General features: G+C 41.8%; 1 protein-coding gene across 2 annotated transcripts in view; it reads left to right on the top strand.

Annotated features, from left to right (window-relative positions):
- The window catches only part of LOC144933494 (uncharacterized), an 80,582-nt gene that overhangs the window by 10,702 nt on the left and 56,830 nt on the right, over positions 1-13,050 (top strand). The window contains exon 1 of one of the 2 annotated variants that reach the window (XM_078858307.1): positions 12,328-12,418. The exons of the other annotated variant lie outside the window; for it this stretch is intronic. The gene's annotated coding sequence lies outside the window, so the exon portion shown is untranslated. Of the gene's footprint in view, positions 1-12,327; positions 12,419-13,050 lie in introns of those variants that run through there. 2 annotated transcript variants of the gene reach the window in all.

Here is a 13,050-nt window from a genome sequence, read left to right as displayed (position 1 = left end):
CACATTACTGGTTTCTTTATTAATATTGTTTGCATGATTGAGCCTTTTCCTGCACTTTTGCCTTGGAAGGCGTGCTGGCAATATTTCATGCGCGTCTTTGGCTCAGTCTCGCGAATGGTGAGACGGTTTTAAGACATGCCAGTGCAGCACATGCTGTATATATATACCACAGCCATGTCATAATAAGATTCTTTGACATATTCGCATGCAGTATTCAGCTTTGGTACTTGGGCTTGAACTAAGGAAATGTGTATCTTTTATTTTCCCCTCTTCAGTGGTTTACAATAATTAATTATGCCAGAACAGTATGTTGGCTCGAAGCCATGAGATAAATGAGATGGTAGTATTGGAGAGGTAAAATGGCTGCGCCGAAGTCGAAAGAATGTGAATTCTGCCATCCCAGGCAGGAGATGGAGTTAGCAGTTTTCCACACTTCCTTTCCCAGTGCTTTGCCTGGCCAGATAGACTCTTACATTGGCAGACCATAACGTGCTGATTGGTATTCATCATGGCCACGGTTTAACGCTCGTGTACATTCACCAGCTGACCAAAGGGCTCCATTATGGGCATTTACTAAATATGCAGAATGTTTTAGAAGCATTGATGAAATGACACATAATTGGCTAATGAGCTCCATAATAACGAGCCTGCATGTAAATTGGCCCCAACCACTCTCTGATTTCATTGTGGCCGCCGATTGCCCCGTGCTTCATTTGTGGACCAGTAATTGAGAGTTGGTCCATACAACTGGGAGTCTCAATGAAGCCAGACCATTGTTGAACCGTTGAGAGATCTTGCCCCCCCCCCCGCCCCCCCCCATATTGAGCGCATGTCTGCCCAGTTTGCACTGTGGCTTCATTGTCCAACCAGACTGAGTGCATTCTTTTTGCTGCAGCCAATTCTTAATGGTCACAGCTTGAGTCCCTAAGTCTCGCATTCATTAGGTTGTTAAATGGCATCTACACGATGTTGTCACGAATATATATAACCTCGTAACTTACTTATAACGTCGTATATTTGTAGAAATATTCAGACGACGTACTTGTACGCTTCGCTTTACTTTCGTTCGATATTTAAACCTCTAGAGTATAGATGACGACTGAGGAGATGACAGCGATTATTGTGTTTAAGATGACACCCAACACCACACACCACGTGCTGTTTGTTGGACATTGTGCACATTTCGGTATAATTGGTAACGAATGTGTTTTTAAATGCACACTTTCCGATTTGTGCACGTCCAACAACCGTGACACCCATGATCAGCCGATAAATGACTCCTATATTGGTCATATTATGGCCAGGTTATAATTGTCAATCATTCACAGCCTGTGCCAGGATCATGATTTTTTAAGTTGCTGCCAGTTTTATGGGGACACGAAAACAGTAGACGATCACAGGACAATATGGCTGAATTCTAGCGCATCCGACGCCCATGCTCTATTCCCAGCGAGGTATGGCCAGTTGTGAAAATCGGTCTCCTGTATGTTACCCACTTGGGCCAAGAATAGTTTGGGTTCTGAGAACCAGGGTAGCGAGTGATTTAGATGCCCTCCAGGATGTATGCTACCCAGGGGAGCGGCGCCTGCATGGGAACACCACTCGTCTTCAGCAGAAATATTTACTATAAGAAATACTCTAAAATAAAAAAAAATCCCAGGGTAGATGGCGCCTTATATGGCTAGCTGCAGTGTCAAGAGCAGAGCTCTACATTTCTTTGGAGTCAATGTTATAGCACCACATCTGACAGGAAGGTTACATACACAAGTTTGGAGCAGTGCCCTTGGGAGATACAGTGTATGCAAGCTGTGCTTGAATAGTGGAGCACTCCAACTAACTAGAGTGCAGCATATGGTTTTAGTTCAGTGGCAAAGTGTTTGTTAAAAGGTTTATAGCTCACAAAACTGTTTGTGTGCTCGAAACGTGATTTTGCATGACACAGACGTACTGGCATTTCACTGACTTGTCACCACCGCTGTCCTGGTATTGTCGGAAATCACTTGTTTTTGGAAAATGGGATTGTTCATCAATGCTCGGTCATTTCAAGAGCACATCATGTACTTGGGCAAAAGTGAATATTTTACCCTTATATAGACAACACTAAGGCTGGACCATCTTATCCTATGTTGAAACACCCATTATTTTGGCATTAATTAAAGAGCCATGTCCAACGCTCAAAAATGTAACAGAAGTCCCAAAAGTGCATCCCTATGAGTAATGTAGCTCCAGGAAATACACAATTATATATTTTGTATTATTTGAATATGCTGAAACATAAAATAAAATCTCGATACCTTTACAATTAACTGGATTGTGTGTAAAATTGCATCGATTGCGGCAGAGGCGGATGTGTGACATAAGCATGGCACAGATGGGCTGACAGATGTTACATCTGTCACATACAAAAAACCCTCGCTCTCTCCCCAGCATAATTCACAGGTGTACAAGCCTTCTGGCTCAATTGATATCCTTGGTGATACAGAATGATTTAATACCTAAAACAAACACAACAATCGCATATTACTTGATAATTGTTTTTTTACCCTTCTATCTGGCAACAAAACTGACACTTTTTTACAAGGAGTCAAGTTTGCATAGACCGCAATACCTGCAGTCAGAATACAAACAAAAGAACATAACTCTGATAATGTGCACTGTCCTTGAAGTTGATTGGTCCACACCCGAGACAGCTTTCCTTAGAGCCTAGTCTCACATGGGTTGGACCAGATGACGCCAAAAGGCGCACAACTCAAAGACAATGCACCATCAGAGTATAAGAGCTCGGGGCAAGCATCTACACTATGGGAACCTCATTTGCCAGTAAAAATATGATAATTGTTTTTTTACCCTTCTATCTGGCAACAAAACTGACACCTTTTTACAAGGAGTCAAGTTTGCATAGACCGCAATACCTGCAGTCAGAATACAAACAAAAGAACATAACTCTGATAATGTGCACTGTCCTTGAAGTTGATTGGTCCACACCCGAGACAGCTTTCCTTAGAGCCTAGTCTCACATGGGTTGGACCAGAAGACGCCAAAAGGCGCACAACTCAAAGACAATGCACCATCAGAGTATAAGAGCTCGGGGTAAGCATCTACACTATGGGAACCTCATTTGCCAATAAAAATATGATAATTGTTTTTTTACCCTTCTATCTGGCAACAAAACTGACACCTTTTTACAAGGAGTCAAGTTTGCATAGACCGCAATACCTGCAGTCAGAATACAAACAAAAGAACATAACTCTGATAATGTGCACTGTCCTTGAAGTTGATTGGTCCACACCCTAGACAGCTTTCCTTAGAGCCTAGTCTCACATGGGTTGGACCAGATGACGCCAAAAGGCGCACAACTCAAAGACAATGCACCATCAGAGTATAAGAGCTCGGGGCAAGCATCTACACTATGGGAACCTCATTTGCCAGTAAAAATATGATAATTGTTTTTTTACCCTTCTATCTGGCAACAAAACTGACACCTTTTTACAAGGAGTCAAGTTTGCATAGACCGCAATACCTGCAGTCAGAATACAAACAAAAGAACATAACTCTGATAATGTGCACTGTCCTTGAAGTTGATTGGTCCACACCCGAGACAGCTTTCCTTAGAGCCTAGTCTCACATGGGTTGGACCAGAAGACGCCAAAAGGCGCACAACTCAAAGACAATGCACCATCAGAGTATAAGAGCTCGGGGCAAGCATCTACACTATGGGAACCTCATTTGCCAATAAAAATATGATAATTGTTTTTTTACCCTTCTATCTGGCAACAAAACTGACACCTTTTTACAAGGAGTCAAGTTTGCATAGACCGCAATACCTGCAGTCAGAATACAAACAAAAGAACATAACTCTGATAATGTGCACTGTCCTTGAAGTTGATTGGTCCACACCCGAGACAGCTTTCCTTAGAGCCTAGTCTCACATGGGTTGGACCAGACGACGCCAAAAGGCGCACAACTCAACTTCAAGGACAGTGCACATTATCAGAGTTATGTTCTTTTGTTTGTATTCTGACTGCAGGTATTGCGGTCTATGCAAACTTGACTCCTTGTAAAAAGGTGTCAGTTTTGTTGCCAGATAGAAGGGTAAAAAACAATTATCATATTTTTACTGGCAAATGAGGTTCCCATAGTGTAGATGCTTGCCCCGAGCTCTTATACTCTGATGGTGCATTGTCTTTGAGTTGTGCGCCTTTTGGCGTCATCTGGTCCAACCCATGTGAGACTAGGCTCTAAGGAAAGCTGTCTCGGGTGTGGACCAATCAACTTCAAGGACAGTGCACATTATCAGAGTTATGTTCTTTTGTTTGTATTCTGACTGCAGGTATTGCGGTCTATGCAAACTTGACTCCTTGTAAAAAGGTGTCAGTTTTGTTGCCAGATAGAAGGGTAAAAAACAATTATCATATTTTTACTGGCAAATGAGGTTCCCATAGTGTAGATGCTTGCCCCGAGCTCTTATACTCTGATGGTGCATTGTCTTTGAGTTGTGCGCCTTTTGGCGTCATCTGGTCCAACCCATGTGAGACTAGGCTCTAAGGAAAGCTGTCTCGGGTGTGGACCAATCAACTTCAAGGACAGTGCACATTATCAGAGTTATGTTCTTTTGTTTGTATTCTGACTGCAGGTATTGCGGTCTATGCAAACTTGACTCCTTGTAAAAAGGTGTCAGTTTTGTTGCCAGATAGAAGGGTAAAAAAACAATTATCATATTTTTACTGGCAAATGAGGTTCCCATAGTGTAGATGCTTGCCCCGAGCTCTTATACTCTGATGGTGCATTGTCTTTGAGTTGTGCGCCTTTTGGCGTCATCTGGTCCAACCCATGTGAGACTAGGCTCTAAGGAAAGCTGTCTCGGGTGTGGACCAATCAACTTCAAGGACAGTGCACATTATCAGAGTTATGTTCTTTTGTTTGTATTCTGACTGCAGGTATTGCGGTCTATGCAAACTTGACTCCTTGTAAAAAGGTGTCAGTTTTGTTGCCAGATAGAAGGGTAAAAAAAACTATTATCATATTTTTACTGGCAAATGAGGTTCCCATAGTGTAGATGCTTGCCCCGAGCTCTTATACTCTGATGGTGCATTGTTTTTGAGTTGTGCGCCTTTTGGCGTCATCTGGTCCAACCCATGTGAGACTAGGCTCTAAGGAAAGCTGTCTAGGGTGTGGACCAATCAACTTCAAGGACAGTGCACATTATCAGAGTTATGTTCTTTTGTTTGTATTCTGACTGCAGGTATTGCGGTCTATGCAAACTTGACTCCTTGTAAAAAGGTGTCAGTTTTGTTGCCAGATAGAAGGGTAAAAAAACAATTATCATATTTTTACTGGCAAATGAGGTTCCCATAACGCATATTACTTATTTAGAGATTTGTATTATTATTATTATTAAACAATGCTACATCGGTTGCTGTTAAATACTTTAACTACATTGCAATTATGTGTGCTTATGATGTTGGTAATTGTATTTTATTTAAAACCTGTATTTACCATTGTTATGAATTACATGAATACCATGTATGGGAAGCGCAGTCATAATACAATATAACACTCAACTTATAGAACACCTCATCTTTTGCTGGACTATTATACAACCATCATCATAATAATCATTATATTTGGTCATTATCTATACGCTTCTAGCTGAAGGCCTCCCATGTCTTTGCCATCCTCTCATAGTCCTGCTGCAATACCACAATCCATATTATATAACCTTCTTTACAGAGTACTATTCATCCAGCAGTGGCTTGATAAAGGGCTGAAAATTATTGTAATTACTTTTTATCAGGTATGTTGTGTGAATGCGAGCTCAGTATGTTATTTAGCAGACACATTCTGTTTGACATTTACATACTTTTCAATATCGCAAGGGGTTACGCAGGATAAATATTTAAATAAATAAAATCACAGTTCCAAAGCATTACCTATACTTTCATGACTTTTTGCCAAAAAATATTTACTTCTGCTGTAAAATTCTTTGGAACATTTTTTCCTTCCTTTTATGTCTGGCTACTGTTGGAAAATTTTGCCTGAGAAACTTTGTGTACTTTCGCGGGAGTATGGCCCAACGGCTGTTTGCCACTCAATATGAACTGCAATCTGGACACAAAGGGGTTCCTGGGCTGCCTCTGAGAAACCATGGCTCATCATTCAACAGAAGATATATTAAAGGCTCGTTTGAAGCATTACCAGGCAGGAACACTTACGGAACACTTAACATGAGGCACATTCTACTGTGCCATGTATGCCTCATTACACAATAAGATTATTTGGGCTTTATAAACACAGTGGTCACAGTTTTTGATACAATTAGAGATTACTATGTCGGAAAAGGTCTAATAATGAGTTTATACTGTTACGCGTGGAGTGGTGCTGCAGTGGATAATGCAATCGCCTATGATTCTGTAAATCTGAGTTTGATTCCTGGCCATGGCAAATATTAGTGGTGAGTAATATGTGAACTGATCCTGCTCCCCTTTTCACTAACAAGCATGAGGTATGGTCGAACAACCCCAATCACTGACACATTGTGGAGATCCAGCAGTGGATTTCAAAATGCTTTAAATTATTCACATTTACTTTACTGGTATTGTTTTTAGATTATATTAAACGACGAACATTTGTTTAATACTCAAAATGTTATCTTCTTAAATCATAGTTCCCTTAACTTAATCCGTTAAAATAAAAATCTACCAACATAGTAAAACATAGTTTATATTTTTAGTGCTGCCAGGAATGTTAAACATTACCCTCCTTGGAGTATAAGTCTAAAAATGCAATCGCCAAGGGATATGCGCAATACCCACGCTACCTCATGTTGGTAAGACTAACTGTTCCAGAGATCTGAAATAACCAGGTCTTAAGACTACAGCCTTGAAAGCTCAATGCCCTCCTGAGAATTCTCAAAGTCTATTTCAAGCATCGAATCAGTGCTTCCAGGCAATGTGCATTTGTTTCGCCAATTTATAATGATTAAGTGATTCCTGTTTTGAAATACCCCAGTTGTTGTTGGTAATTGATATCCAGTGGAATACCTTGCAGTATTTTTGTAGCCAGCAAATGGCCCTGATGTATGGAAATTGCAATCCTCCTTTTGGGACTCAAGCTGTGCAGAGTGCAGTCTCGAGACACAGGTAAAGCAGGCAAGACTGAAGAGCAAGGTGCACTGCCCCTGAGGTAAAGAAGTCTTAGATCCAAACCACTGCCTTAGCTTTTTGTGGCTCTGTTAAGACCGCAATATAAAATATCCCACCTTTTCTCTATTTTTTCAAATCTGTGATGCCGGTCTCAATTGGTGTCCGCTAACAATATTTACCTCAATAGTCCATAAGGCTGAAAGAAAAATCTTTTGTTTTTATTCGCTTTGTTTATATGGTAGAGTTACCCAGGGTCACGAGTTTGAAATAGGTCAAGTAAAGGAAAGTGCAAGATGCCGACATTCATTCTTTAGAAACAATCGCTGCATTATGGCTTCAGGGTTACACCTTCAATGGTGTCTTTGTTTAAAGGTTGATAAATTAATTACATCATAAGTCGTGACCCACATCTTATTGAAAATATGGACTTTTTTTAAAGACACGCGTGAATGTGCCTTCATAACCATTCCAACAAAGTCATTTTAAACATCTATATTGCATCGCAGCCTCATTGGGGGGGGGGGGGGGGTGTAGTGGCACCTTGAGGAGGCGTTCATCCTGAAGCGGATCGATCAAGGCTTGCTGATCACGACGATGATGATTATGACATTCAAGGGGTATTTTTTAAGTCCTGACACATCAATACAGATCCATTTTACAATTCAAGCTAAGTGTTTTAACCCTGCATATAAATCCAAATGCCAATTGGTATGCCTCACACTATCCTTTCCACGTTTCAGCGGTGTCACCAATATATGTGGAATTCCCGCTGAAGGAAAGCGCAACAAATAAGTTATCAGTGGGTAATTTAATCCCTCAATGCATGGCCAGGGGGTGAAAGGGTTAAAAGGCATGCATTGACCTACACGCAGCCGTGGCGGTTTGTTTAGGTTGGGCTGTTGTGTGTGAAACTCCCAAAGGTTATAGCAGCCCAGGCTGCATTTCTGAGATGGCAGAGGCCATTGTCGACTATTGTCACAGCTGTTGGGGACGATGGCTCCTTTACAAATCCATGTTCTGTACCGGCTGGCCTGGGTATAAAGGAGTTGCGATCCACTCCTTTTGAACAAACATTTAGAAAGTGCACATTAACTGTGACTCCTCAGTGTTGTTGTCTTTTGGTCTGTAGCAAAATTTACTTCCTGAAGAATTTACATTTACAACTGTTAAAGTTCGGTACAACTGTCTGTGTATGGCTCATTTATGTTTACTCACAAAATGTGAATTATATGTGTGAATGTCAGTATTGGACTCCTGAGGGAAAAGTTGACTCTAAACTTTATTAAAATTGTGGAGTTGAGGAAATAATTAATGGGGTTATAATAAGTAAACACACAATGGGGCGACTTTTAGATTACATGACTAATTTTGAGCTCTAACATTATGGGGCATTCCCTGATATATGCTATATAAACGAGTACTCTACCAATTTAAAGAAACCAATTGTATGAGGTTACATTCGATTTTCATAACACCGACCTTGACGCGTTGCATAGTGTGTAATTATGTGCGATCTAGAATTAGGACCACTAGCTGTGAGAAGGAGACATTGAAGGTGGCATAAAAAATGTTCTAAGATAAGGGTGCAGCCTTGCAATGGCTCACCCACACCACTCTTGGCAAAAGGGCCTCCACTAGAAAGCCCCTCTAGAGGATATGTGGTCCGTTCTTCTATTACTGCACAGACATCTTGCAAGGAGGTGGGAGTATCCACACTTTACTTCACCACACGTGACCTGCCGATGATCGACTGTGTATCACCCATTTATACTGCTGGGTGGTCCGAAGTGGGAAGGCGATTTAATAAACTCCCGCATTGTTTCGACTGTTGTGCCAGCAGTGGTGGTGGCATAATGTTCAACTTTCCCATTGTTCAGCCAGCTACTTGCCATGCTGCTGCTACCGGGACGAGGAGGAGGAGGTAAAGGTAAATGAGAATCGTGGTGATCTGCGATGTCTGTTCTCGAGAACGTGCAAAGCAAGTGTGCAAGCATCTGTGTGCCCGTGTGGGAAGCTGCTGTCATTTTTGCACCATTGGCACCACAGGGGACCTTTGTGAAAACGACTGCCTGGTTCTGAATTGTTTGGACGCGCTCAGCTGAGAATTTTCATTCGCAGCTAAAAAAACTGGCTGTGATTATTTTTGTGCAGCTTTCCAACTGTGTCGGCTACCCTTTGTAAAGGCTGCACGTAGGAAAATTGAGGTTTGAAAGTGTCGGATGTAAGTGTGTTGACGTGTTTGTGAAATATCTTTTCTCCAAAACATTTTCACCACACCCCCCCCCCCCCATATCTGTTAATACATTATAATATGTTTTGGTATGTATACTTCCTGGATCAAAAACGCAGAGTATAATGGAAGAAAGAGGATACATGCACGCATTAACTATTTAAAAAAAAAACAATTAAACTACATATGGAGAGGAAATAGCTAGGTTTCAAATACCAGTACGTTTCATATGGTACTGTATATGTTTCTTCACTATAATTTATACAGTGCTTGGAATGTCCTAGCAGACCTTTCTTTGCTTTTAAATCTCCTTGATCTGAAGAAATCCTACAAAGTGGCGTGGCAGAAATGACAGATTGTGCACGCTCTACCAACCTCAATTGCCCAGGCACGCACGGGGAGACACAATGGGCAATATGCTTTGTCTGCTTACAGCAATGCTTTCGCTTCCGTGTGTGTGTGTCCACAGAACTTGTTAATACATACAGTGCTACCTCGGGGGAAAGTAAATAATGATGCATGTACTCAGTACAATGAATGGCAACCAGCTGTAACGCACGTACAAAGCTGCATACAACGAACAGAATTTGATCACAACGTGCGCTTAATTCAAGTACAGCACAACGAACGTGAGGTGGGGAGCGATGGCCAAGTTCGGTTCCCGACCCGTGGCTAACAATGTTGAGTCTAATCGGAATTGGTCCACGTGCGCGTTCCGCCTTCACCAGGCCTGCACTGACACAGCTTGGCAAAGAACAATCCCCACGAGCAGCGCGGTGGGTGAACGGGGAGGCCCTCGTCCCACTGTGGATTTGACGAAAGGTCTGCCAGTTATTTCAGTTAACTATTAACCGGTTTGGTGATAGCTAACATTTCCGGTTTTTTTAGAAGCCCCCCCATCCCCCCACCACCACAATTGTGTTGTAAATATGTAATACAATAAGAGCGCATTTGTAAAGTTAATTAAAAAGTTGATTTGAAAAGTTTTACAAATCTATCTACTTTGTGATAAGATTTCCAATTTGACCTCACGAAGTTATTTAAACGGAAAATGTATTATTCCTTCCATGGCCCTTTTGCGTTTACACTTTACACTGTTGCACAAATTATTATGATTGTTTATACACGTTGTCCAGTTATGGTAATCATTATAGATATAGCATGACTCAGTTCTGCAATCAGTCTGTCACACGTTTATAGTTCCTCCTGTTGCGCACGATATTCACAAACTTTATTGTCCCAGGGATGCATGGGTCCAGCTGTGATGGCACTTGTTCTGACTGAGCTCATCGAGCTCTAAAGACGCTCAAGATAAGACATCTGTAAACAAAAATACCTGGCTACCTCTTCATACGTTGGTGAAGGTAAAACGTTGGTGTGCAGCCCTGCAATTGCTTGCTCACACTGCTGGTGTTGGTGGGAGGGCCTCTATAAATCTTCTTGGTTCTTTCGGTAACGTCACGTAGAATGAAAATAATAAAATAATACAATTAAAACATTATAAAATAATTCTCACGACGTTTCGGCCACAACGCAAGCAGCCGTCCTCAGGTGGAGAACAGGTCTGTCGAGGCTATTAGTTCATGCTGGCCATATGTCTCGGAAGAAGGGGGAGTCACTTGGTTCATCCCACCACACACGACCTGCTGCTGATCGATTAACTGTGGTGTGTACCCATTTATGCTGCTGGGTGGAGAGAGGTGGAGAGATTTCGGAAACTTGCCCATAGTTCAAATTGCCGCGCCAGGAGATTGCACCAGCAGCCTTGGGATTTCAATAACCATTACACCACGACAGCATTCCGTCTCATCAGACATCTGTTAAAATGCATTGGCACATGACTTGGTCAGGTTGAAGCCCTTCATATGTTGACTAGGTGTTTCATAAAGCTCTCTTTTACAGCCTCTTCGCTTATACAGCTGGTCTTTACAGCAGACTTGTCTCTTGAAGGATTTGCTCATTGTACACGTGACTGTTACAGATCCAATCGCTCCATTAGCAGAAATGGATAGCATCTCCTGAGGTTTATCTGGTGGAACATGTAGTGCAAGGCTACTGTATGTGATGTGTGATGTATGGCACAATTACGTGAAGGGGTAGGGAGGCAGTCTCCAGTTACAAGATGTGGAAAAATCCTCCCCTTTGTAATTTTTCAGTCGTGTGCCATTTTTGCTTTTAATGTCAAAAATTACTGGTGATATATGAAGAAAACTTTAAATACTTTTCTTATACTTTCAGGTAAGATTAAATGTCCTCTGACAAAGTTGGTGCAGTTTTGTATTATTTTACGGTGTTTGATTTCACACGCAATATTGTTGAAAGCATGTTTCATTTCCATTATGAAGCAGAACATTTAGGTTTTAAACCACGGTATACCAGATGGCTCAGGAGGTTGGGTTTTTTTCCCTTCCTATATTGCTTCAAGTTAATTTCTGTTTTACAGAGGGAAAACGCGAGACAATGCATAACGCTGCTTTTACATCATCGCCTAAATCTAACTGCTTTGGAAGTATTTACTTTCATTGGCGTTACGGGCAGGAGGTGATGATGTCGTGCTAATTATGGGGATCGGCATCCTCCTGCAGACAGAGGACTCGGGGCGATGTGGCCCTTGGTCATGCAGGGTCCGTCAAGGCTGACAAGGATACAATATTAATTGCTCTCTCGGCCTCCGGTCTCCAGGGATTAACGCGGGGAGGCTGTCGGGCACACGCCTTTTTGGCCCAAAAAAGTTGGCAGGCCATCTCGGCCTCTGTGCGAGAGCAGTTGTAATAATAACAGCAGCCCTTCCGTGTGAAATTTTGCCGGTTTCCCTGCCTCCCAAGGTGCTGGAGTAATGACAATACGCCCCCACCTCCCGTCCACCCCCACACCTCTCGCCACCACCACCAACCCTGCTTCCTGTCACAGCGCTGTCACAACGCCATGCCCAGAGTAACAGGGGAAGCGGTTTGGTTGCCCTTCGGGCTACTGCCCGAGCTCAGGACCACCCAAATGAAAGCTCCGTGTGGCTTCCTAAGCACATCCAGTAACTAATTGTTCTCTGGTAAGTGTGCATGTGTGCATTGCGCTTGTAAATACAAATGGATAAGGTTTAATATACTGTAATTTGTATTTATTAATGTAATACATTCAACTCGTATCGTGTTTCTGTGCGTCTCATGTGTTTCTACTCGAAGATGAAATTAAAGCGTGGATTTTTGTTCAAATTTTTTTTTCATCAACACATTTATTGACGTTTTAGGCATTTTATAAGGAAATTGAATCTTTTTGTGTTGTATTGTGTTCTGTTCGCTTAGTATAGTACTTAAATGTACTTCCTCAGTTTTGATGTTGAGAGTGAGAGAGACATCAGGAAGAATGGCTCCGTCCTGCGTGTGAGACTTGAGACTCTATGTTAAGTCTCTGGTTCATGAAACATGAGGCTCCGCTGACAGCTTTGGGAAGGGTTTATTTACATTTCTCAGCAGCTTCGCTGATTTTCGGTAGTTGACTCTTTAACGTATATTTTCATAGCACATGCTTTAAACAAAGGGGAGATCGGTGTAATTATTTATCTCTCATGAAATCTATTTATATTCGGACCTAACGTGGAAACTCGTGATGTCATGTTACATATGAAAGCGTGTATAGACAGATGTTAGCTGTCTGTGTGTATCAATTTACATTGTCGTTTTT

Source organism: Lampetra fluviatilis, chromosome 7 (assembly GCF_964198595.1).
Source record: "Lampetra fluviatilis chromosome 7, kcLamFluv1.1, whole genome shotgun sequence".
NCBI classification, from domain to species: Eukaryota; Metazoa; Chordata; class Hyperoartia; order Petromyzontiformes; family Petromyzontidae; genus Lampetra; species Lampetra fluviatilis.
This window is presented reverse-complemented; position numbering and strand designations above follow the sequence as displayed.